Consider the following 26,122-nt stretch of genomic DNA (forward strand, 5'->3'; position numbering starts at 1 on the left):
TCTTCTGCAGTTGAGCCTCCAGATGAAAACAGTCAAGCTGTGACTTTTCCAGCAACTTATGAGGCCCCGGGCAGTAGACCCTACGCTGTTCCCACATTCTTGACCCAGGAAAACTGTGAGATTAAAAATGTGTGTCCTTTTAAACTGCTAAATCTCTGGTGATTTGTTATACAGCGATAGAAAATGAATGTATCCTGTTTCTAATTATTTTAAGTATGCAGATATGAGAGTTTTTACAGGTGGCACATGATCTGGTTAAGCTACAGAATCAAGAAACAATGGAAAATTTTCCAAATATCTATTTTCCAAATGCTCTATCCAAAACAAGATTTCTCTTTTTTTTGTAAAACAGTCTCCTCTCCACACATTATTAAAATGTGAATATGATGATGAAGAGGTAGACCACATTTTTATATTTCAAAAACGTTTGGCAGGTGAACTGAAACCGATAGCCCCTTGTCACTACAGAAAAGAGCAAATTTTGCACTTTTGTAAGAGAAAAATGCATAGCTTTAAGTTCTACAACACTTTTAGTGAACCCCTAAGTGGTTAAAAAAAGTTGTCAGTTCTTAATAAGTTTTGAATATTAACTCCTTATCAGATGTACGATTTGCAAATCTCCTATTCAGTAGATTTTTTATTTTTTGCTTTTTTATTTTGTTGACAGTTTCCTTCACAGTGCAAAAGCTTTTTATTTTGATTGTTTCCTTCTAGGAATTTTATGGTTTCAAGTCTTACATTCAAGCCTTTCATCCATTTTGAATTTGTGTTTGTATACGGTGTAAGACAGTGGTCCACTTTCACTCTTTTGCATGTAGCTGTCCAGTTTTCCCAACACTGTTTATTAAAGAGACTATCTTTTCCCCATTTTATATTCTTTCCTCCTTTGTTGTAGATGAATTGACCATATATGCATGGACTTATTTCTGGGCTCTCTGTTCCATTGATCTACGTGTCTGTTTTCATGCCAATACCATACAATTTGATTACTATAGCTTCGTAGTGTAGTTTGAAATCAAGGAGTGTGATGCCTTCAGCTTTGTTCTCTCAAGATTGCTTTGACTATTTGGGGTCTTTTGGGGCTCCATACACACTTTGGCATTCTTTGTTCTAGTTCTGTGAAAAATGCCATTGGTGTTTTGATGGGAATGGCATTGAATCTGTATATTGCTTTGGATACTATGGTCATTTGAACAATATTAATTCTTTTAATCCATGAGCATAGTACATATTTCATTGCAGCACTATTTACAATTTCAAAGATATGGAAGCAACGTAAGTGTCCATCAATAAACGAATGAATAAAGAAGATGTGATACACACACCCAATGGTATATTGTGTGTGTTTGTGTGTGTGTATCACAAATAAAAAAGAATTGCCAGTTGTGACAACATGGACCTAGAGGGTGTTATGTTAAGTGAAATAAGTCAGACAATGGATACAGGAAACAAACTGGTGGTTACCAGAGGAGGGAGGGGATGGGGCAGACAAAGGAGGTGAAGGGGATTAAGAGGTACAGACTTCCAGTTATAAAATAAATAAGTCATGGGAACATAACGTACAGTGTAGGGAATATAGTCAATAATATAGTAATAACTTTGTACGGTGACAGATGGTAACTAGACTTACTGTGGTGATCATCGCATAATGTATATAAATACTGAATCGCTATGATAAACACCTGAAACAAATAGGATATTGTATGCCAATTAAACTTTAATTCTTTTTTAAAAAAGAAAAGATGGCCATGATATCTCCCCAACTTCTTACAAAATGATATAAGGCCTACCATATTTTAAAAGTCTTGATTTAAAGAAAATTAATTTAATTTTTAAATTAATCACATCAGTGTAATTATTTGTGCTTTTGTGGCTTTGACCTCTTCTCTGTATTATCTTACCTATGAATGATGTGATGAATAAATTTAAGTTTGATTTTATCTGTGTAACATTATCCCAGCAACTTTTTTAAAATATATGCAGAGGAGCCAGTCTATCAGTGGCTATAGTTAAGTATTTTCTTCAGAAAAATGTGGTTTCAATTATAGAAGTTATTTACTCTCAAAAATGTATCTCCTTCGGTTATCTTTAGTGACACCAAAGAAAAAGGCAATTCTTCGTGTTACTTATTATTAAAACCTACTGCAGCAAATAGCACACATCAGGATATGCTAGAAACATCTGCATTTTCATCTTGGCTCTTAAACTCCTATCATGTATCATGTAGCATCTGTTCTAGAAGTTGTTTCTTCCAGTCTTCAGCAATATAGTCCATGAATATTCCAAAGTGTTTTGCTACTGTGGTATAATAAAAATATCCGTATTTTGGTTGTTGTCCCCAGTTCCCAGGGCAGAGGTCATAAAACCTCTAGAACTGCCTGAGTGATAGAAGTGTCTTTGGTTATTCATAGCAATCCCCTTTCTGATCATACCTGAGTTTATGCTAATGAGGTGACTAAAGGCAGGACCCCTAGATAGCTTCAAAATGGGAGCAGGTCACCAGAAAGATGAGGGTTGGAACTTTCAGCCCCACCCCCAACCTCTGGGGAGGAGAAGGTGGGGATAGAGATTGAGTTCAGTCACCCTTGGTCGATAATTTAATCAGCCAAGCCTATGTAATGAACTGTCAACAAAATCTCTTAAACAATGAGGTTCGGTGAGCTTCTGGGTCGGTGGACACATCAGCCCCTCCACATGGCAGGAGAGTGGCCTGCCCTTCGAGGGTGTGGAAGCTCTGCACCCCTCCCATCTTTTCCATTGGGATGATCCTGAGCCAAACCCTCCTGCCCCATAGCTAGTCCTATGTATCTCTTCCATTTTGCTGTTTCTGGAGTGTATCCTTTATAATAAAATCGTAAATGTAAGTAAAGTGTTTTCCTGAGTTCTCTTTATTCTAGTGAATTAGCAAACCTGAGGCAGGTTGCGGGAACCCTCAAATCTGTAGTCAGCCAGGCGGCAGAGCAGGCAGCCTGGGCACCTTATGGGCGCTCGTCTCTAAGGCGTCTTACGGACTAAGCCTTAACTTGTGGGGTTTGCGCCGACTCTGAGTGATTGGTGTCAGAATTAAACTAAACTGGAGGACTACAACATACCTATGTAATTACCAAAAATAAATAAACATATTCCTCAGCATCGCTGTGAACCAATACCGGGTATGATAATTTAGCAACCTGACATTTTTCTAAAATGGAAATCAGGGAACTAGTTGGGCCTACTTACCTGGTAATCATACTTGGTCGGGTGTGAAAAGATACAAGGAGACATTTCCATTCCTGTTGATGACACTGCCTGGGTTCAATTCCTGAAGTCTCCTCATTCATTTCAAAGTATATTATTAAGTAGTTATTTTGTTCTTGGTGTGTGCTAGGTGCTGGCCATACAGTGAACAGGTCAGATATGGTCCCTATCGTCAGAGGGCTTTCTTTTCCTTACTCTTATCAGGGAAACAAACAAGGGGCTGGACAGAGAAACATCTAGATAAGTTTCAGGGAGTGGCCTTGAAAGGCTTCTTTGGGGAGCTAGCATTTACATTGAGACCTAAAGGAAGAGAAATGGCTAAGTGATGTAAAAATTCAGGGAACGGCATAAACAAAACGATACAATTGGTAAGAGCTTGTATGTTTGAAGCACTTATGCCAGCGTGGCTACGGTGCGCTAGGCGAAGGGGAGAGTTTTGTGCAAAAGGGAGCAGGGAGCAGATTATTCAGGGCCTTGAAGTTCACTTCATGTGCAATTAGAAGTCTCTGGGGCTGATTTCCTTTTTAAAGGAGACCTTTTCGGGTGTTACGTGTCTGGGAGAGGGGCGCAAATGGATGAAGCCATCCAAGTGAGAGAGAAAGTGGCACCGATGGATATGGCAATCGCGGACAGACGGGAGGACTCTTAGCGACTCCCTGGCGTGTTTGGTCTATAAAGTAAAGGAGGCAGACGACTGAAGGATGACCATCAGGATTCTTGCTTGGGTAACAATGTGGAGGTGGCACAGCTTACGGACGTGAGGATGAGTGAGGGTGGAATCAGGTCTGCGATGGAAAATCAAGATCTCCATTTTGCTCAGATTAAGTGTAAGATGTCAGTGCAGAAGAACCTGAAGTTAAATTGGATATGTGAGTGGGGCCTAGAGGAAAGGTCTGGGCTGGAGATATAAATTTGGGAGTCACTAGCATAAAGGCGGTATTTAAATGCATGGGAATTCATGAGATGCCCTCTCTCGCCTCCAGGGGTGCAGAGGAGGAAGCCGAGCCTGAGCCCTGTGAGGAGAGCTGTGGGGGTGCAGGAGTCGGCAGGAATCAGTAGCTTATGAAGTGGAACCAGCCCAGGGGACAGTAGTATCGTGAAAGCAAACAGGGGATCGTAGGTCCAAACGGGGACAGGACGCTGAATGCTGCGGAGACAGCCACTGGGTGAAGGTGTTGCTCGGGCAAAGTGGTCACTTCCAGTGACCTTGACAAGAGCGGTTGCAGGGGAGTGGAGGGAAGGAGCCAGACTGTTAATAAATAAAAGTGAGTTGAAGGGTAGGACGCGGGGTCAGCGTGCGTAAACAACTCTTTCAAGAAGGTTGCTGTCAAAGAGAACAGAGAAACGGGGCTGTTTCTAGAAGAGTGCGCGGGCCCAGGGAAGGCTTCGCTACTTGGTTTTATGCTGGGAGCTCCTGGAGCATGCTTGTTTGCCGAGGGAAATGGACGAATACAAAGGAAAGAGGGAGACTACAGTGCAGGAAGTTAAACTGGATATGTGAGTGGGGCTTAGAGGGAAGGTTTGGGCTGGAGATAGAAATCTGGGGGGAGATCTGGAGCCCGGGGAGGGGCTGGCTCCCCGCCTCCTGCGACTGGAGGGCCGCACGGGAGGATTCCGGCTGGTTCGGTCCTTTGGTTATTGAAAGATGAGGAGGGATCCCTGGTGACCCAGAAATTCCCAGGGCAGCAGGGGGCTCATCCGAGGAGGAGGGAAGAACAGGAGTCATGAAACAGTCTCAGCCTGTGGGAGAAGCAGTGGGATGGCTGGAGGGCACCCAGGCCCTCCGGGAGGCACAGCGTGAACTAAGGTGGATTAGCTCCATTTGCGAGTTTATGGGGGGACACTCATCTGCTCGGCTGCAAGCCTGCAGGAGGCAGACGTTCACCTGCGCTGATGTTTTTTGCAGCGAAAGATGGACAAGGGAATGATGGACAGTGGAGCTAAGGGAGCTTGAAAGGGAGTTAGGATGATGATGGATGGTGGAATCAAGACTGAGTAAGATAGTAAATGAAGCCAGGAGGGACTTTTGGGGGGACGTGAGGGTGTAGATGTTATGTCCTGTACGTTTTCTGAAATTTGAGGGGGCTGACCTGAATCAGTCAAAAGCTTAGACAACAAAATGGTATGTTTGCCTGTTCGGTGCCACGTGCCTGGTCTGGATTTGTCTTTTCTCTGCGGTAAGTGGACTGAACGTGTATTTATCATCTCACGTAACCCTATCAGTGCTTGTTGAACTAACGGTTTGGTATTGGTTTTCCCCAGTCACTTCAAGGTGAAGGATTCACTTTCATTATATGAATAACGTCTCTGAAACAAGACTCCTTTATTTCCTCACAAAGATCATTTAACTTAGGATCATCTCAAAGGCAGTCGTTTTGGCCTTTCCCCTGCGTCCACCGGGGCGGCCAGGTGGAGCCAGGCCAGCGGCGCCTCCCTCGGGCCCAGCCTCGCGTCCACTCTCTTGCCTCCTGGCCCACTCGCAGCCTCGGTGGGCAGATGCGGGGCTTGAGGCATTTCAGCGAAAGCAAACACCTGCCTTTACAACCCGAATTAAATCACCCGGTGCCACAGGGCTCGCCTCTCAGCATAAAGCATGTCTAGCCACTCCCGTGCTTTGAAAGTCACGAGTTTAGACTTTGGTTCTTATGCAGAGGCAGCTGGAAATGAAAATGGCTTGATGAGCAATTCTTTCTTTTTCTAAATGTATTTATTTATTTTAAATTAAAGGTTGGCTTTATAGAATGATTCATGAATCAGGCAGCATCCCATCTGCTAAATAGAGAGGTGCTCTAGATTTATTTATATATATGTATATATATATTTATTTTTTTATTTTTATTTTGTTAACCCTCACCCAAAGATATTTCTTCCATTAATTTTTAGAGAGAGAGTGGAAGGGAGGGAGGGGGGAAGAGAGAGAGAGAGAAACAAACAATGTGGGAGAGACACATCGACTGGTTGCCTCCTGCATGCACCCCGACCAGGGCCAGAGCTCGATCAAACCTGCAACCCCGGTACACGCCCTTGACTGAGAACAGAACCTATGACCCTTTGGTGCGTAAGCCGATGCTTTAACCACTTAGCCACACCAGCCAGGGCTAAATTTATTTTTTAATTATAGATGACATACAATATCATATTAATTTCAGGTTACAACATGGTGATTAGACATTTATATAACTTACAAAGTGATCCACCAGAATAAATCTAGTATTTATCTGTCACTATACAAAGTTACTGTGCTGTTACTGACTGTATTCTCTATGCTGTGCATTACATCCCTGTGACTTATTTCATAACTGGCAGTTTGTACTTCTGAAAACTTCTGTTTTCACAATCTCCAAGACTTGAACTTGGACCTCATTATAAAAATGGAAGGTCAAAATTTATGGAAAAGTATAAATATCATTTTGAGTCTGGTCCTATCAAATCATTTTATGTCAAAAATACCCACTCTTGTGTAACACTGCTAGTCATCCTCAGATATCCACTTGGACCACGGTCATCTTAACCTGACCCAGCTTGTGTTTTGCTCCCTGTATGTGTTCACTTCTTGCATCTCTCTTTTGCATGACATCTGGCTCTATTTACCTGGCTTCATCTTCTTGCTTTTCCCCTCAGCATCAATGTGGCTATTACATCTTTTGGACATTCTGAACAATAATCATCCTCTCTAGGATAGAGTGGCTTCTAGAAGCTCAGATGTTGGCAGAGGCTTTCAGAAGCACCACATTCCCTGGGTTTGCAGACAGTATGTTCCTTGTCAGCACTTTTAGTCAGTTGCTGAAATGGCAGGTAGCAAGTCTTATATGCCTGCCAGGAGCCAATCTTCTATGCATAGGCCCATGTGTCCTAAAGAAGGCGTAAGAATAGTGTCTGCAATACAGAAGCCACTCAATGAATATTTGAATGAATAATAATGATAGTAGATAATACACAGAGACTGTTTACTATGTGACAATATTACCTGTACCTAGCATTGTTGTGTGATATGTAATTTAATCTTCAAAATAGCCCCATGAGGTGGGTACTGTTATACCTTCAATCATTAAGTTAATACATTGTAGGGGAAGATTTTGACTCAGCCCCCTCCTGCATCCCACTCTAGTCAATGAGGAGGCAGCTCTCAGCTCTGGGTCTCATCACTATAACTATAACTATAGTATTGACTCCCATTCCTAGCTCTAAGCAGTAAGACAAGCGCTAGACTCTGAAGTCCCACCAAGTGTGTGGGAACCTAAGACCCAACGTGGATAGCTAATGTGCATTGAGCATTTTCTATAAGCCAGGCCCTGTGCAGGCATTTACATGCATCATCTCATTAAACCTTCACTGCATCCTCTAGGAATCCTTCCAATTTTTAAACAAGTCAAGTGAGGCTCCAAGAGGTCAGTAACTCATCCAGAGTTACCCAGCTAATAAACTAGACTCCAACCCAGGTCAGTCTGAATCTGAAGCCAGTGCTTCTAACTACCATACTTTATTTACTGAAAGAATGAAATTTTATATTGTGAAGTCATGTATAAAGCCTGTTTCATCTTGAACTTTTACAAAAGCTCAGCTGACCAAATGTTTCCTAGGGTACTGCCTTATAAGATCTTATACTTGTGTCAAAGTTGAAGCATTGATTTAGAAACTGCCTCGCCGGTTAACAACTCCCTTTCCTCTCCCAAGTGCTGTCAATTTCTGAGAAAAAGGAGGAATGGAATTTTTTACGCACACAAGGGAACCCTTCTCTGGAGTGGAATTGGGGCCATTGTTTGACCCTACTCATTGATTTGTGTGAACTTTCCTTCTACTCTCAGTGTGAGTTTGAGCTGGGAACCGAGCTGGCTGAAGGAAACTCTGAAACTTTGTTAGTAAAAGAAAAGAAAAGCTATCAATTGAGGTCTTAAGTCTCGGGTACAAGGGCTTCTTGTGTGAAGTGAGTGGGCTGCCTGACCTCCCCGTCTCAATGGATCAGGCTCCTCTGTCTGGGTTGCATGCCCACCAGAACTTGTCTCATGACAATCTATCCAATTCCAGTCCTCACACTTCTTGATGACCCAACAGGCCAGACCCTACTTCTTTGCCTCTACTCAGGTTGTTGCCTTCTTGTCTCCCTCCTGCTCATTCAAAGCCTGCGAATTTGTCTAACCCTCATCATGACCTCACCTTCCACATAAACTCTTACCTTATTGTACTGACAAAGGGCACAAATTTGGGGGTTCAGAAGACCTGAATTCAAATTTCAGAGACTCCACATACTGTGTGCCATTGAGTAAATGATTTAACTTCTCTGAGCATCACTTTCTTCATCTGTAATACTGTGAATAATCAGACCTACCTCAGGAATTGTTATAAAAATTAGATGAAATAGCACTTGTAGAACATTTAGCCTAGGGTCTGGCATGTGGCAAATGATTATTAAATGTTATTTACCTTTATGTTTTCTACTAAGAGGCCTTTATTCTAAGCTGTCCTCTTAAAAGAAAAAAAAAAAGTAAAAGATTCATTTCATTTGGATGTGTTCTGATAAGATAGGAATGGCTTTAGGAGAAGTGTATAGTAACTTGGTCCAGGAGGGCCACCATCAATCCCCTCCATTCCTATACTCACATACCATTCCACCATCTAAAGGTGAAATCCATTCCTCCTCCAATTTTTTGAACCTAGCTAGCCCTAGTGACATTTGACCAACAAAGAGAGGTCCAGTAGCAACTTGCAGCTTCCTTCCAGGTCCCTTTGAACACTTGCTTTTGGAGCAACCACACTAGAAGTTGACACCATGTAAGAAGTCCATCTGTTCTAAAACCACTGTGCTGTTGGAAACCCAAGCCACATGGCGAAGCTCAGGGTGATAAGGAAACACAGTGAAACATGTGAAGAAAGGCAGAGACACCAAGGAGCATGGAGACTGCACTCACATGAGTCAAGATGCCATCGTGGAAGTGGCTCCTCCAAACCCAGCTACTCTAACTCATGCTTTGTAAGACATGAAACCATAAAATGTCTAGAAGAAAAGCTACTTGACATTGGTCCTCGCAGTGATTTTTTGGATATGACACCAAGAGCACAGACAACAAAAGCAAAATAAACAAGTGGGGCTACATCAAACTAATAAGTTCCTGTACCACAGAAACAGTCAATAGAACCAAAAGGCAGTCTATAGAATGGTATAAAATATTTGCAAACCATGTATCTGATGAGTTAATATCCAAAATATATAAGGAACTCATTCAATTCAATAGCAAAAACACAACCCAATTTTAAAAATGGGTAAAGAATCTGAATAGATATTTTTCCAAAAAAGACATACAAATGGCCAACAGGTATATGAAAAGGTGTTCAACATTCCTAATCATCAACGAAATGCAAGTCAAAACCACAATAAGATATCACCTCACACCATTAGGATGGCTTTTATCGAAAAGACAAGAGATAAGTATTGGCAAGGGTGTGGAGAATGGGAACCCTTGTACACTGTTGTTGGAAATACGAATCAATACATCCATGAAGGAAAACAGTATGGAAGTTCCTTAAAGATAGAACTGCCATATGATCTAGCAATACCACTTTTGGGTATATATCCAAAGGAAACAAAATCAGTATCTCAAAAAGATATTGCGCTCTCATGTTCATTGCAGCGTTATTCACAATAGCCAGATACAGACACAACCTAAACATTCATCAATGAATGAATAAAGAAAATGTGGTATATCCAGGTACAGTGAAATATTATTCAGCCATGAAAAAGAAGGAAATCCTATCATTTGTGACAACATGGATGAACCTAGATGTTATTATGCTAAGTAAAATAAGCCAGACACAGAAAGTCAAATACTATATGATATCACTTACATGTTGAATCTAAAAAAAAAATCAAAACTCACAGAAGCAGAGAGTAGATTGTGGTTTCTAGGGACTAAGAACTAATGGGGAGATGTTGGTCAAAGGGTACAACCTTTCAGTTATACAATGAATAAGCTTGGGGATGTAATGTACAGCATGGTGATTATAGTTAATAATACTGAATTATATATTTGAAAGTTGCTAAGAGTAGATCTTAAGCGTTCTTTCTATACACACACACAAATATACTAACTATACCAGGCGATGACTATGTTAGCTTGATTACAGTAATTATTTCACAATTTGTGCGTATATCAAGTCATGTTGTAGTATACTTTAAATATATACAATTTTTATGTGTCAGTTATACCTCAATAAAGCTGAAAAATTAAAACATTTAGAAAATAAGAAAATTAAATTTTACAAAAGAAGCAAACCGTCCAACCAAACTCTATCCAGATTTCTGATCCACAAAGCTATTAGCAAAATAAAGTGCTTGTTTTAGCCACTGTGTTGGGGGTAGTTGTTTATACAGCAACAAATAGTGGAGCACAGTCTTAGCCTTTTGAGGTCGACACAATGGAGATACAGAGACAACCTAAATGTCCATTAATGGACATTTAGGGCAAGGCAGTGGTGCAGTGGTGCCTCCCTTGGTGTCTGATGTGGGAAATAAAACAGCATTAGGTACCCCCTCGAGACTGCCCCAGTCTAGATTTTCTCCTGTTTTTAAGACTGGCCTGGAAATTATCTTTTTGTTATATAAAGAGGTTTGAATCTACCAGGTGGTTCAAGGTAAAATAGTAAAGAAAAAGGCTTTGGAGTCCCAAAACTTGCCTTTGCCACTTATTAGCTCTATGACCTTGGACAAGCTTCCTAACATTTTTGAGTTCCTATTTCCTTGTTTGGAAAATGGAATAATACCCACCTCTCAAGGTTTTATAAAACTTAAATGAGAACACGAGCATAAGGCACTCAACAGAGAGCCAGGCACAGAGTAAACATTCAATAAATAGTGACTATAACCACTAATGTACGTGTACTCACGCTGATGATTCAGCTTCTCTCCCTGATCCCACAACAGGAAACCTTGAACTTAGTACAGTGTATTTGGCAAAGCTAGCCTAACTCTGCCAGCTGATTTGTGCCACAACATCCCGGCAATATTTAGGTACATTGACAATAGCTGTTCTCATGGACAATGCTTTTTCCAATCAGAACAAGGGGAGCTGAATCACTGGGAGATAATTCAGTCGCTGATGGGTTGAAATCAGAATATTTACTTTACTGGAGGTCAGGCTACCATACTAAGGAGAATGCTGCAGTGAGAAGTTTCTGCTTGTTACTCACATTTCATGCCAGATTTGGATTGCCCCTTTTTTTTTTTGCACTTAGTAGATTCCTGTGATTATTACATCATGGTGTTAGCCAAAGATCACGAGTGCAAAGGGTAGGTGATGCTACATAACTGTTCTTACACTTTTTTAAAAAATACTTTTTTTAAAAAATATATCTTTTATCAATTTTAGAGAGAGAAAGGGAGAGGGAGAGAGAGATAGAAACATCCATGATGAGAGAGTCATCATTGATCGGCTGCCCCCTGCATGCCCCCAACCGGGGATCAAGCCCTCAACCCGGGCATGTGCCCTGACCGGGAATCGAACTGTGATCTCCTGGATCCTAGGTCGACGCTCAACTGCTGAACCACGCGCAGCCAGGCCTGTTCTTACACTCTTGCTGGCCTATTGCACCCTGCACATGCTGCTTCGTGGCACCTTCTGAGCATTTACTGCATCGCCCAAGCCCTCAGCCGGGGCCCTAGAGCTCCACGGGCCAGGTGGCCTCCTAGTTCACAGGCCTCATAGGGCCAGTCCACCTTCATTTGGCTTGTAGGTCCTACGAGGTTGCAAGGGAAGAAACCTGCTTTTCAAAGACTGGAACAGGATCATTTCTTAGGACATGGAGAATACAGGTTCCGGAGGGGGTATTCCTTCGCTCCACAAATTTTCATTGAGGATCTGCTACATGCCAGGCGCCATGCTAGGCGCTCAGGGTGTAGCAGTGAACAAGCTCGGCTTTACATGATTGACCACAAATGATTTTTAACTAAGAAGACATTTAAAAAATCACTCAGCCTTTAAATAAGTGCTATGAAGAGTAAGTCTCTGGGTGCTGGCGATTAACTAGGGAGTAAGACTGAGAGTTCAGCTGTTCCTCTGGGAAAAGAGCACCCAAGCCGCGGCTTGAAGGTTGGGTAGGAATTAGCCAAGAGAGGCAGGGGGAAAGAGCCGAGAAGCAACAGCACGTGCAAAGGCCAAGCCCTGCCCCTGTGCTGGACCCGGGACAGGGTGCAGATAGAAGGCCCAGGGCCAAAGCACACCTACCTTCCTTTTCCCGTCACCCACCTGTATTCTGTGCTGGGAGGGGATTTATGTTTACATATGTGGAGACCTGTCCTAAACATCCAAGCTCTTAACCTGCACCAAAGAAAAAGAGCCACCCAGAGGGATGCACTCTGTGATATGGTGTGCCCTGGAGGTGCCACACCCTGGGGAAAGGCCTCTAACACGCTCTGAAAGTGGGGTCCCAGGTCCCCAGAGAGTGGCCTAGAATTGGATGCATGGCCTGGGCTCCAAGCAGGCACATCTTCTTGCTCTGTGGTCTCTTTGCCCCATTGTGAAAATAAAGCCAGAAAAGGCCCAGAGTGAGTTTTTATAAAGTGCATGGCCTGGCAGGGCCCTGATTGCTAGGCCTGTGGATGATACTGGCTCAAGCCCTGGGCAGGAGATCTTAACCTACAGACCCTGTAACTTAGAAGCCTGGAGATGCATCAGTGAGCCTTTGTGCAACCAGAATCAAAACTGTGTGTGAGCCCGGCCGGGCGTGGCTCAGCGGTTGAGCGTCGACCTAGGACCCAGGCGATCAGGGTTCGATTCCCGGTCAGGGCACATGCCCGGGTTGCGGGCTGCAGCCGATCAATGACTCTCTCATCATTGATGTTTCTATCTCTCTCTCTCCCTCTCCTTTCCTCTCTCTGAAATCAATAAAGATATATTTAAAAAAACAAACAAAAACCAAAAAAAAACTGTGTGAGCCCACATGCGTGTCCATGTGTCTGGGAGGTAGTTCACAGTTGTCTTCAGCCTCGTAAATCCATAACGCCCCAAATGTTAACAGTCACTGGAGAAATTAGAGGTTGTCCAGATGACTCAGATCTTTGTGCTCAGAGCCTCCATGGTTCTCAGACAACCTCTGCTCATGAAACTGGCTCTCTAACCTGGGCCCGGCTGTGAAGAACCTACGGACAAAAGGATAGCTAGGGAAACATTTGAACATTACTTGAAATTTCAATTTTATGTTCTTCATACTCACATAGGACTACTAAATGTTTCAGAAAAGCCGTATGTCAGTCAGTGGAAAATGCAACTCTTCCTCTTCCAAAGCACTAAATTTCTCAGCAGCTAAGAAAGGCAGGCACCAATATTTTATTACTTCCCCCACAGTCTAGAAAGAAAACATCTTAGGGGAAAAAGGGTACTGGGGGAAGTACATATAAAGTAGTGGTGAAATCTAAAATCAAAGCATCTATTTCATTTAAGAAAGTAATCTATTTTGCTGACAGATGAGGCCTTAAAACATCATTTTTAAGTTCCTTGTTGGTTTTTTTTGCTGGTGGTACATCGTGTTTACCTCCATGCTTTCATTCATTCACTAAGAGGGACTGCTTGGAGTTTTCCTTGGTTTTGTCTAAAAGTAAGGGTTCAAGTTATTTCTTAAAATGAAGAGATTATAAGATTGTTCCAAAGAACTAAAGTGGCTCTGGGGTTTTAGAACTGGATTATCTTACGTTGGTGCTAATACAGTGCAGTTATAGCTAAGGACGGTGGGAGAAGGCTTCTCTTTTTCTAGGTTTATATGTTACAAGAAGAAATGATACCGTAGCTTTTCTAAAAGCCCAAAGAGAATCATTCTCATAACCACTTCTGCTCATTCCACCACCGCCATTTATCAAACAGGCTCTCGGGGTGGAGTAATATTCATTACTACAGGCCAGCCCTCTATTAAGCCCTTTATTTAGGTTAACTCCCTTTTTCACCAATGAAAAAAGCACAGCTGCAAGAAGTTCAGTAACCTAGGCGGTAAGGGGTAGAATGGGCACTTGAACCCAGGTCTGATTGACCCCAAGTCATTGATTGCTCTGGGCCTCCGCTGGGACACACGGAGGAATGTGGCTCTCTCTGAAAAAGGCAGACTCGTGCAAGGAGCACCGTGCGAGCAGAAACGCACACAGTGCTCACAGTGTCCATGAGCACTCAGGAGGCAGGAAAGGCCTGATCGGTCCCAGATGGGCCCAGGAGAGAGTTTCGTGTGCAGTCCCGCGGGGGGGGGGGGGACGCCGGACTTTCTGCCTGAACGCACCCTTGCTCCTGCTGCTCCGTCCTGCGCTGTCTCCTTCGGAAAACATTTGCCCAGATTGGTTTTCAGGCAGGGATGAGGTTAGTGTTTTCTTGTTTTGGGGGGTGCGGGGTGGGTTGGGGGGTGTTGGGAGTTACTCAGGCGTAACAGGAAGCTCCTTGTGTTCTCATGAATACACCATGATCTCCAGATGGCCCAGCAGACAGACAACCATTCTTTGAAAAGATGAAGGAAAATATCAGGTTACGAGAATCCTATTATGATAACATTTAAGGACCTTTCATTTCAGCATTCTAAAGAGAAAGTCTGTTTGGGGCATGGTAGCTAATGATTACATTAACAGTGGTGGTGGACATTGGTTGACCTTGACACCAAGTCACCTTACGCGCCTTATGTGCACCCAGGGAATCTGCAAACAATCCCAGGGGTGGCTACTGGTATCCCCATTTTACAGATGAGGATCCTGCCACTAAGGAGGTTCAGTGGCTGCTGGCCCAAGGTTGCACCCTAGAAAGTGGCAGAGCTGAGACTGGAGGCCAAACCACTTTAATTTTTAGAGTCATAGCCCTGAGCACAGGCTGCCTTATAGTGCCTCGTTCCTGACTATCGTGAGGCTAACAACGTACATTTTCTGAGGGAATCACAAGGAGAGTGACCAGTTTGGACAATGGAAATGTGAGACCACAAGGGGCTGCTTATCACTAAATGTCACCACTTCCCTTTTTAAGTTTTGCCCTCAATATACAGAGAAAATAAGTCCCTAAAAATCTACATCATTATTTGTGGAGGAGGATGCTTGAAGGAATTAGTTAATGGAATCAGGGAGATGATAGTTATCAAAATAGGCCACTATGTCTCTGGTTTCACATAGTTATAACATTAAGTGCTATCACTGATGCTAAAGCAACAGTCTGACACCAACACCCTACAGTCATTCCTCAAAGAAGGAAAAAAAAAAACACCGGGAGTATCTCTCCACCCCAAGCCCACCCCTATCCCACCCCCATCATGTCTTCCTATTGACTTTCCTCCAATATCTTTGCAAGAGGGATCCATGAAAATCTATAAAAATTCTTAGCCTGGAATCTCGGTTTATTCAGTATGTCAGCCACTCACTGAAGAAGCACATCTGTGCCCAGCACTGGGCAAGGCACTTTGGGTGCACACACAACCAATATTTACATGCTTTTTATACATTTGCCACTCGCTGTAATTCGGTGATCACGCAGCCTTCTGAGACTCTTCATACTCACACAGGACTTTTGAGGTTGTTGCCATTGTGCGGCCCTTTTCTAGAGGAGGAAACTGAGGCTCAGAGAAGCTGACGGAGGAGTTTGGGGTGACAGCCTAGGAAGTTGCAGCCCTGAGAACTGAAACCTGACCTGTGGCTTCGCATACGGAACGCACTTAGGCGCCGCTGCTCCCTAAGAATGTGGCTCTCAGGTAAGGGAAATGGGGCTCAGGGCAGTCACCCGGTGACTGGACCCTAACCTTAGGTGGGTCTCACCTCAAAGCCTTTCTCATCCTGAAGGGTCAGTGGGTGTCTCTGAGCTCTGTGCAATGGAAAGTGTGCTCTTTGCTGTAACAGACCGACCTGGGGCTTGATTTCTCCAGAAAATGTGGAAGGTACTTAGTCTGCAGGATATCTCTTGGAATGAAGAGTGGTTGATCAGGCATGGGCCAAGTTTTAATTTGACTTTAAACCTGAAGATAAATGTGTTCATTCATTCATTAAGCCGAAAGTCTAGCAAGTCCCAAGCTGGGTCATGATGACTTCATCTCAGCTTTCTACATGGCAAAAGTACCAGCCACGTCTAACACTCCAAGTAAACACATTATGTTCATTTTTTACGCCTCCAGCATCATACAAGACTCCAAGAACAGCTGACAAACACGGCTGTTATACAGACGCTCTTGGGTGGAGCTCAGCATAAACAATTTCTGAGACAGTGGAAGGACCAAAGTTTCCACCCACTTTGACAATAACTGAATAATGTGCTGTACGAGACAGGGTTGGACTAGATGCGCTCTAAAATTTCTTCCAACTCCTAGAGCCTCTGCTTTGCTTCCCATGTAATTTAAAATTTATATTCCATTCACTGTTCCCCACATTGACAGTTCTCTGTTGGTATGACCCATGATTGAACCACATTTGAGATCTCAGCTTTAAAACTGGATTTAGAAGTGCCGGTTGTTGATAGCAAATACTGTAACTTTATATAATTGGAGTTCATGAGAAATGATGAGGTGATGTGACATTGTGTTAGCACAATAGTGTCCTCCAGTTCCTAGAAAATACACTATTTGAAAACTTACGTAGCTCTCTCGAGTCCAGCAAAAGCTTATACCCTGCCCTAAGTAGACCCCAAATGTTTCTCATGAATGTTTCCTAAATGTCCTCTCCTGAGTTAGGTGAGATTTGCACCCCTTTTGTCTAGCAATTCTGTACTCCCATTTCTACTGTAAGTTGAGTGTTGAAGACCAATGAAAATATTTAAAATGCAAAATAAAGAGAAATTCTACCCATTTTAAATAATCAGGGTTCACGGGCGAAATATTCGCTGAAAAGACATGGCTATAATATATGTAACTATTCTACCGTTCATCCTATTTTGGAAAAAGTGCCTGGAGAGCAGGCACTGTGCGTCCCCGGCCCAGCCAGTATTCCTGCACTGCACATTTATGGGCAGTTAACCAGACTTCTTCAAGGCCCACCTAACTCTCTGGCAAGAAGAAAAGAACCACGCACAGTAGGAACACATTCTGTCAATTGTTTGCCTAATTAGACTGGAAACTGCTATAATTCTCCCTGTAAATGAGGGTGGCAGCCCAGTGGACCAGCGAATGACTAAATGTTACTAACGCTGAAATGTATTTTTATACGGGCTTTCACGAGGGCTCACTCACCTGCTAGAGATGAGCTCAGGCAAAACACACTCCGGCTTAGCGAGTATTAAATTGTAAGTCCTTAAGTACCGTTTGGGTGTGTTACTGTTTCTGTGTGTGTGTGCGTACGTGTATGTGTGTGTGTTATCACAAAGTCCCTCGCTGTGTTACTTAGAGTCCAGGAAATCTAGACTGATTGCAAGGAGCCAAGAAAGGGGAAACGAGCCTGCTGGGTCGAATTAGAGACTGTCTGGCGTGTTTCTGAGTCTCTGCACAGATTGTCCACCCACTCCCGCTTTCCTGCCCTTCCTTTGCCAGTCTGCACACGTTAAAAGTACCGGGATCCATTTGAAAGCCTTCTCCGAAAGAAGAGCTAACGCTTACTGAGCGCTTACTTTGTGCCAGGCTTTACCTGTGTTATCCCATTCGCTCTTCAGAATAGCGCCCCGTGGACATGTACCCACACCTGCATGACAGGTGAGGACAAGAGACTTAGAGAGGTGAAGGTGACAGAGGTGGATGGCAGAGCAGCCCTTGATGACTGCCTGGTCCCAAAGCCTGTGCCCGTGGTCATTGCTATGGTGCTTCACAGGACCCACCCTGTCCCACCGACCACGCCCTACACTCATCCCCTGGAAAGGGGATAAACTACCAACCACGGTTATGTACACACGACTGAAAATACCTTCCACTTGTTTTGTGTCAGTAAATGCTGACTGCCCAGGCCAATATGAAGGACTTCTAGAACAGGAGCTGGGCTTCCTACCTTCTCTGGAAGACAGCTGGATTGTGTGGTGGGCTATAGAACCACAAGGTCCAAGTTCAAAGCCTAGACCCCCACTCACTAGCAGCGGGACCTTATGCAAATTATTGTACCTCATCCCCTCACCTGCCAAATGGATATTAAAAAGCATACTTGCCACCCAGCCAGGTGGGGCTCAGCGGTTGAGCATCGACTTACGATCCAGGAGATCGGGGTTCAATTCCCAGTCAGGGCACATGCCCTGGTTGCAGGCTCGATCCCCAGCAGGGGCGCACAGGAGGCAGCCGATTAATGACTCTCTCATCATTGATGTTTCAACTCTCTCTCTCCCTTCCTCTCTCTGAAATCAATACAGGTATATTAAAAAAAAAAAAAAAAAAAGCATACTTACCTTGCAGGTGTGTATTTTGCACTAGAATTAAATATATTAATACATGTAAAGCCTATAGTATACAGTAAGCACATAATGGTTGTAAACCACTCTTTCCCCTTACCTAAACACAACAAGGATGGGCACGCAGCAGGTGTTCAGTTGTTGTCTGCAGAATAGAGTGACCATAGGAGTAAATGTGGGATTTCATCACAAGGCATTTGGTCATTTATTACTTGGGTCAGCCTTGGCTGCCCATCGCATACCAGCTCCTGGCATAATGTGCTCAGTAAGTCATTGTTGAATGAATTCTTTAATGAACTAAGCAACCAACCAACCAATTAGCCAAGGTCTTACCTACCAATCAAGCCTAATGTTCAGCAGATTTTCTTCTTTTTTTAATGGAGCCTTCATCCTATTCATGGTAGCTCTTAATAGTGAACCTATTTTTCAGAATTGTGACTGTGCCCTGATCTAAATTTCCTCACAGCAAAGCAAATACTATCCATCATCTGTGGCCAATGGAGAGTTGCCCTGGCCATGCCTACAAATGAAAAGAGGGAGTTATGACCAATGCATCTTGCAAACTAAGCATTAGACAGGCTCAGTGTGAAGGAGGTGGAATTTAAAATTTCCAGGTATTACTTAGCATTTAAAGTTCAGCTTTTCTCTGGGGTGGCGTAAAGAAGATAAATGCCTACAAAAGGAGTGGTAATACGCTGCCGACCTATACTAAATGTTAGCACAGTGCTGCCAAAATTGCCGTGCTTGTCTATAAAAACTTCCCAAAAATATGATTTCCATTAAAATTTTGCAAATGATGTGAAGTGTGGCATCTATGATAAGGGCGAGCCTTAGTGGGCTTGCTGATCCTGGAGCCGATAGCATGCGCCGAGCGCTCAGACGTGGTGCACAGGGACGATGTCGGTGAGTCGGTCTGCCCTGTTTAATGTGAGGTTCGAGGGCCAGAGGGGTATTCCGCTGGGGATATTTTACCACTGTAAACAGAATTAGATACATCTCAGAGGCAGACATTCAGAAAAAGCGCTTTGTCTTATTAGCCTTTGCAGGAAATTGGTTTCAAAGATCGTGCCTGCCCATATGTTATGAGTCAGCTTTGCTGGAAACTGTTTATTTTCAACAGCCAGCACAGTTGCTTCATTGTTTTGCTGTTAATTAGCTAAGGAGACAGTTTAACTGAGATCAAAGTATTCAAGATGCAAAGGCATATTTAAAAGGGGAAAAAATGTCTAATTAGCTGCCTAGGACAGAACTCCATTTCTTCCTAGCCAATGGGGGTAGCACAGGGCGGGAATCAGAGGTGCCTCCTTGTTGCCTGATTCTTTCTGAAGGCCACAGTGGCTGAGGAATGTATTTGTTGCAGAAGGTGAAAGGGAGCCTCCTTAAGCTACTGGAAGTGAGACTTCGAAATAGTTTTCTCCAGATGGTAAGAGATTCACTGTATTCTCTCTTCCCCCTATTTTTGGTTGAGAGTTGAAGACCGTGGTAAAAGTCAGTCATTAATTACATTAAGGAAGTGTGGTTGGGGGGGGGGTGTGAATTACTGAATCCGTCTGCATAACATATTGGAAGGGGAACAAAGAAAACCAGCAATAGCATCCTGAAGTTGGAGGAGCTATGAAGGCCACCTACACCCATTTCTCCTTGGCCCCTTCAGCAGGCCTTCCAGAATTAGCCCTTTCCTCTTCCATATCTCCCACAAACCTGGAAATCACCAGGCAATTGTGGCAGCTATGAAAATGAGCAAAGATCTAGCTTGTCAGAACCTGGACAATGTTTCTTTAAAAAAACAAAAAACAAAGAAAAACGTGAGTTTTGCTCCTAAGTCAAATGCATAACCCATGTGGACCAATATCTTCACGGCGCGTTAGATTTTGACACGTGGAGTTAATTGGTTGGAATGCTCGTTCAGACAAGTTACTCTTGAGGACAAGATCATGTCTGCCCTCTGCTCTGCTCTGTCTCCAGCTCCTAGAAAAATGCGAGGGCTGTAAGTCCTGTCAAATATTTTATAGATAAATATTTTATTAATGAATGAATAAAATAATTTAGGGGCCAAGTAAAATATTCAAATCTTTTTTTTTTTAATGATTAAAAATAGTGATTCAGACTAACACTTACTAAACACATACCATGTCCTGGGCTTTGTGCTGAGAGCTTTCCCTGTATCATCTCCCTGGTGGGCACATGAAGCGCTCACCATGATTTGACCGGGAACTCCTCAGTGGGGAGATTACAGACCCCACAGGACAGGGAGAAGAGACACCGGGGGAAAGGGGACTGAAGTAGGAGACTTGAAGGATGGGTGAGAAGTAGTGAAGTAGTAAATCCAGCATAAGTCACAGATATGGATTCTCACCTTCCCTGAGAGTTCATTCAGACACCATATTTATTCAGCTCTCTGCTTGACATTCCTCGTGGCTTCACAGACCATGGAAGCGGAATCACAGACCCACATGGGCTTCACTCAGTCCATCACTAAGACCCATTTTTTAATTCATTTGACAAAGGTATTTTTTCAGTGCCTGCTGGATGCCAGATGAGGTCCTAGGGATTTGGTAGTAAACGAGAACTGAACTCCTGCTCACATGGCTGCCCTTGCAGAGAGTCTAGTCTATAGGGGACATTCATAAACAAGAGAAAGTTTGTAAATTTTTCAGTAACAGTGAGGCCACCAAAGTGGTCAAGATAGTGGTGTGTTGGTGGAGGGATAGGCACGTAGATCATTAAAACAGAATGGAGGGTCCAGAAATAAGCTCACAAAATATGGCCAATTTATTTTTAAATGAACTTCTTATTTTGAAATAATTAGAGATTTAGAGAAAAGTTGCAAAGAAAATACAGAGTTCCCACACCTCTTTCAGTTTTCCCTCATAGTAACATCTTGCATCTCCATGGTACATTTTACAAAGCTAAGAAATTAACATTGGTATAATGCTATTAAACAAAGTCCAGACTTTGATTTCACCACAGGTTTTCCACTAATATCCTTTTTGTGTCCCAGGATCTAATTCAGGATACCACATTGCAATTGGCCGGTTCATTTTTGCCAAAGATGCAAAGGCCATTAAATGGAAAAAGAATTGTTGTTTTCAACAAGTGGTGCTAGAGCATATGTATACATACTCTTTATATGAAAAACTTAACATGGATCATAGATCTATTTACATAGATCTAAATGTAATATGTAGAGCTACAAAACTTTCAGAAGGAAACATATGAGAGAGTCTTTATGACAGGGTTAGGCAAAGACATCTTAGAAATAACACCATAAGCAATATCCATTAAAGAAAACATTTGGGGTTCATCAAAATTAGAAAACTGTATATGCAAAAGACACCATTAAGAGAATGAAAAGACAAGACACAGATTGAGAGAAAATATTTGCAAAAAAATATATTCAAAAAAGACTTATGTCCAGATATGGAAAGAAATCTCCAAATTCAACAGTAAGAAAACCACCGACCCAATTAAAAAGTGGGCAAAAGACTTAATCAGACACTTCAGCAAAGAGAATATAGGGATGGCCATTAGGCACATGAAAAGATGTTGAACATTACTGATCATTAGGGAAATACAAATTAATGCCACTATGCAATACCTCTGCACACCTATTAGAATAGCTAAAACTAAAGACACTGACAATACTAAGTGCTGGTGAGGATGTGGAACAGTTGGAACTCATATACTGCTAATGGGAGTGCAAAATAGCACAGGCACTCTGAAAAACAGTTTGGCACCTTATTACACAGTTAAAAACATACCAACGTATGAGCCAGAAATCCCACTCCTGGGTATTTATAACAGAGCAGGGCTTGGTAAGCTATGGCCAGCAGGCAAAGTCCAGCACACTGCTTACTTTTATAAATAATGTTTTTATTAGAACACAGCCATGCTTATTCTTTTACTTATTGTCTATGGCTGCTATCACATTAATTGTGACAGAGACTACATGGTTCTGTGTAGCCACAAAGCTATACAGAAAAAGGCCACCATCCCCTGATCTAGAGAAATGAAAACATATGTCCACCCAAAAACCTGTACACAAATGTTTTTTACAACAGCTGTATTCATAATCGCCAAAAACGTAAAACAACCCAAATGCTCTTCAACAGATAAATGACTAAACAAGTTTTGATACACTCAGACAATGGAAATACTGAAAGGGAACAGTACTTGAAAGGAGCAAGCTATTAGAATAGGCAAACAACTGAAGAGACTGGCAAAGGCATTATGCTGAGTGAAATAAACTAGTTTCAGAAGGTTACTTACTCTCCAGTTTCATTAATATGATATTTTTGAAAAGACGAAATTCTGGTAACGGAGAACAGCTCGGTGGTCATGGATGATGGGTGGTGGGAGGGTGTGATGTGAAGGGAAAGCATGTGGAAGTTTATGGGGTAATGAACTCGTCCCCTATCCTAACTGTACTGATGGCTTCATAAATCTATCTGTTTGTCAAAATTCATAGAATTATACACCAAAAAAGTAAACTTCACTATATGTTAATTTAAAAAATAAAATAAATTGAAAATTAAAGGTGAAGCTACCTGCCCAAGACCACACAGATAGTCAGGAGTAGATTTAAGATTCTCACCCAACTCCGTGTCATTCGGTTACCTTTTAACCCAATGCACTCGGACGGCTAAGTCATTCACTGCTGTCACTTTCTGAACAAGTGACATGGTGGCTGTGTTGAAACTTGGATGATCCTTGTTCCCTTTCCTTAGGTACCTACTAAGCGCTGTACCTGAGGCTGAAGCCCCTTGCCTCATCTCCAGTGTCACCAGGTATCTGGCTCCCTCAATCTATTTTCGTTTATGGGTTCTGGGCAGATTTGAGTACACATACCTCTGGAAACCCCACCAGCATATAGGCTCTCGTCAACATCATCACCACCACACTCATCGTGTCTTACATTTTTAAAGTTTTTTATAGTTTTCAAATAGCTCTCAGTTTTCCTTGAACCTCACAACCTATCCAGATAGACGGGTTGGGCAGAAGTCATTTATCCATATTTTGTAACCGAGACCATGGAGGCTTAGCCAGGTTAAAAACTTCTCCAGAGTTACAAGGTAATAACCCGTGATGGAGGAGCACCTAGCCTCTAAGAAGCGTGACCCCCAGTACGCACTGCTTGTCCCACAACTTCGCCTTCGCTTTGTACGGCCATCCTTTTGCTGACACCCTTTCTGGCTCAGATCGTTGAGCTGTGGGGCAAAGGCATTTGCAAAGCTGTTGTGTGAAATGTAGCTTCCAAGGAAATCTCACTGATGAATAGGTGTTGTTCTGAGTGTATCAACCCGTCTGCCTGTTCCCTGAGATCGGCAGCGACCAGAGTGCATGAGCTCTACTCATCAAACAAAGTCACCGTAGAGCTTGGCCATCTGAAACTCAACCCATCTTACTTTACCTCAGTCCTTCAGCAAACACAGCCCACGGCCAGTACCTTCCTACTACTCTTGAAGAGGAAAGTCAGGTCATCTGAACAAACACCTTGGCCCGCCTGATGTGTCTTTTGATAAAAATTCTTTCAAATTCTAAATTAGACTGTCGTCTTAGGTCACATGACCACCAAGCATTGCCTTTCCATTGTGGTCCATCCCCCCTCTCCAGTGTATGTTTAAAACGCGTTTTCCTGAAGCATGCAAAGCTTGAATTCTTTATTTCTCACATATTGAACAGCAGATATTTAAGTGAAAAGGTAACAATTACTTGAAGGCAAAAAAAAAAAAGAGTATTCGATGATCATTGAAACCAACCTAAATGCTTTAAATTCTAAACGGAAAATAAGACCCAGGAGATGACACCCTAGTGTAATTAACAGACTAAACAGAAAGGCCAGATGAGCAAATCTAGGAGAATGTGCTTAGCTCCCATTCCTTCCCTCCCAGCTCACCTTCTCTGGACTTCTCATATGCCAGAGAGGAGTATGGATAGATACGGGGGAAACGGTATAGGAGAGTCAGTTGTGAAAGCATGTTGCAGAGCTGGCATAGCCAAGCGGCCTGTGCTTAGTGAGCCAGACTAATTCTATTAGCTCGAGGTGTCTCTGAAAGTGCTAAGTGTCCGCAGCTTCCCTCGGGCAGGTGATTCAGCACCTTCCGCAGCCAGGGCCAGATCCGACTGAAGTTTCCCTCTTGTGTAACCAGATTACTGCTGCCGAGTCGAAAGGAGACACAAAGCTAGGTGTACGTATCCATGTGCGTCTGCACATTTCTTCACTGGGAGGCTGGTTTTTTCTCATGTGCACACTTTCCTACTCAGCTTTCTTCCTGTGGTGGCACCTGCTGTGGCGTTTCTGAAAGGTATTGGTTCCTTGCGACATTCATCCCTATTACTCACCCTTGAGGGCCTGTTTCCAGCCATCGCCGGAGGTGGAACCAGAGAAGAATTACACACAAAAAATGATTTCTGGTTTTAATTTTAATGGCAACCGCAGTCTCTTTCTCTATTGAATTATTTTTCTTGGAAATAATTCCTGAATGTCTAGTTTCAGGGAGAAATCATTACCAAATAAACGTAGCATCAAGTTTGTGTTAATGTAACGGGGGTGGCATTTAGTGCTATTGAATCTTGTTGCTCTGACTTAGAGTGTTAAGAGAAGGAAATACAAATTCACTAGTTGTAAGCTACATGGAGGAAGAAATGTGATTTTGTATACACGTGTAACATTTGGTCTGCAAACACCGCACCGGGCGTGCTGTGGGGAAGGGTCCGCTGCACACGCCCATGCGCTCAGTGGGCCGCCGTAAGGCGCAGTCTGGTTAGGATGGTTCCATGCGGCTGGCACGGCCAGGGGGCGGCGGGGGGCTGTGGAAACTTTGCCAGTGCCACAGGCAGAGAAGGCTGCTCCTCCAAGCAGCAGGCACTTTGTTTCTTTGTTTATTACTTAAGTATCATTGGTATGCTATACTAATATTATATATTATTATATTATTAGTATCAGGTGTGCAATGTAGAGATTCAACATTTTTATGCCTTGCAATGAGATCACCCCACTAATTCTAGCAATTGTTTGTCACCGTGCAAACTTATCACATTATTATTGATTATATTCCCCCTCACCTTTTTCACCCATTCTCCCACCCCTCCCTCCTAGTAACTAACCCTTTGGTCTTTGTTTCTGTGAGTCTTTTGGTTTTGTTTGTTCGGTTTGGGTTTTTGTTTGTTTGTTTAAGATTCCACACTTGTTTTGAGCGTCTATTTCGTACTGCAAGGTGGCCTCCTGGAAGGTGTATTCCCAAGAGTGATTGCTGTTACGAAGAAAAGCCTTAGGGAGGCAGGGTCGGGCAGTGGGGAGAGAGGGCGCCAGGGAGGGAGGCGGCGGCAGGCCCTCCGCGGCGGCATCTAAGCTGAGACGAAGGGGAAAGGAGAGGCGGCCCAAGGAGAGCGCAGGGAAGAATATTCCAGGCCGAGAGAACAGCAAGCGCGAAGCAGAGGCGGGCTGTGGAGGCACAGAAGAGGAATGGGCTTGGAGGGAATGTGGAGAGCGGAGCGGGCGACGAGACTGGAGCCACACGGGGACACGCAGACCGTGTGAAGGGCTAGTTTATTAAGTGCAAAGAGAAGGGTTTTCAATAGGGCTCATCTGTGAC

This window comes from Miniopterus schreibersii (assembly GCF_964146895.1).
Source record: "Miniopterus schreibersii genome assembly, chromosome: 4".
Taxonomy (NCBI): Eukaryota; Metazoa; Chordata; class Mammalia; order Chiroptera; family Miniopteridae; genus Miniopterus; species Miniopterus schreibersii.